Raw genomic sequence first — 1,940 nt, 5'->3', positions numbered from 1 at the left:
AATTACTAGGCAAAAAGGGCAGGTTGATACTCTGTGTGTATTGTGTGATAAACTTCCTCCCAGAGATTTGAATCAGAAGGCTCACATATGTCACATATTTCTTTCTGCCTATTAGTTCTACAGGGGTCTCTACAACCGGATCAGGTCAGGACCACCTGCCTAAACTACACAGTATGTCCTCAGTGCTCTATCACCTCTATCAATGTTCAGCAACCTCACCATTTCCTCTCAATGACACTGACCTAATTCTGCAGTTGCAGTTAAATGCTAGAGACATTAATAATAATAATAATAATAATAATAATAATAATAATAATAATAATAAACAGCAACAACAATAACATAATCCACTGACTATTTGTAAATTTAAGGGGCTTTCAATTTTTTAAGAAAAAGTGACTGCTTTAATGAATTAGACAAAATTTCACATAAAATCAGAATCCTATGATCCATCCCTTCTCTGATCAAAAAAAAAAAAAAAAAAAATGCAAGCTTTATTCGTTACAAGCCATGTGTAGTTAGAACCCTGCTGCAAGGCAGGGCAATCTGCGGTCCAGCTTCGGGTGCTGAACTACTTTCCATCTCAGCGCTGAACATTCATTCCGTGGGCATCCACTCCAACTTTATGGCATCAGCAGCAAATTTGCAGATCCCATCAGAGAGGTTCCCCGCAGCCATTTGGCCCTCATTGTACAGCCAACAGAAAACCTTCTCGTCCAGATGTATCTTCTCTAAGTCATTGGTCTGGGCCACTTTGATGGAAAGCGTAGGTGCCAGCTTGCTGTTTTCCTCAAGCAGCTACCCCAGGAGCTTAGGTGAGATGGTAAGGAAATCACTGCCTGCCTGTGCTTTGATCTCACCCTGTTATGGAAGGAGGCACTCAGTGCAATGGTTTTGTAGTCAAACTTTTTGTAGTAGTTGTTGATTTTTGTTATACTCTTCACCCCAGGGTCCTGGGGTTCACAGGATTTCTTGTCTGTGTTTGCCATATGGCAGTCAAGGATGCGCCCCACAAAGGGAGAGATGAACTTGCTTCAGCACAAGCCACAGCCTCGGCAAAGGAAAAAAGTATTGTCATGTTGCAGTGTATGTCATGCTGCTCCTCCAACTCCTTTCCAGCCTGAATTCCCTCCTAGGTCGATGATAACTTCATGAGAATTTTATCCGTTCTGATCCCAGCTTCTTTTTAAAGCTCAAAGAGGCACCTAGCTCAAGCTACCATTGCATCCTTATCAAAGGAAAGCCTTGCATCAACTTCTCTGGATACATGGCCTGGAATTTTCTTTAGTATTTCTGCTCCAAATAGCACAAAAAGTTTATCAACGGCATTTTTAATCTGCTCCTTTTGTGGCCCACCCAGCTTCTTGACTTAGGCAATGGCCTCCTCCACCAGCTCTTGGTACGCAGGCCTCTGTGCTGCCGCCAGGATCAGGGATGGATTGGTGGTGGCATCTTGGGACTTGTACTCATTGATGGCATTGAACTCACTCATGTTGGACACCATGGTAGTGAACTGATTGAGCTGGTCCAAGGTGGATTCCATCTTCTGGCACTTTGCCAGGACCCTGACATGGCTAAGAGGTCACAGCTGAGGTGTAAATTTAAATTTTAAATGTGGAACAATTTTAATTCCTATAAGAATCTAAGTCTTTAAAATTTGAGTCTTAATGTATATTTGTGTGAGACAATACTTTCCAGCTTCAAAAATATAGCTGTGGGAACAAGATGATATCCCAAAAAGTGTACATGAAAGCCTAGAAGCAGCATGCAAATGCGCACACTACCGCCTCCACACACACACACACACACACACACACACACACATACACACACACACACACACACACACACACACACATACACACACACTTGCACCACCCTTTCCTTGGATGGCTATCTATTCATTTATTTACCAAGTGTTCATCTACTCTAGAAGATCT

The 1,940-nt window shown here is 42.4% G+C and overlaps 1 pseudogene across 1 annotated transcript; it reads right to left on the bottom strand.

Moving 5' to 3' along the window:
- Window positions 1–597: 597 nt before the first annotated feature.
- LOC308431952 (transaldolase-like) lies at window positions 598–1,572 on the bottom strand (annotated as a pseudogene). The gene has a single exon. The product of its transcript is annotated as a transaldolase-like (transcript).
- Window positions 1,573–1,940: the final 368 nt, after the last annotated feature.

Source organism: Micromys minutus, assembly GCF_963924665.1.
Source record: "Micromys minutus genome assembly, chromosome: 17".
In the NCBI taxonomy this organism is placed as follows: Eukaryota; Metazoa; Chordata; class Mammalia; order Rodentia; family Muridae; genus Micromys; species Micromys minutus.
This window is presented reverse-complemented; position numbering and strand designations above follow the sequence as displayed.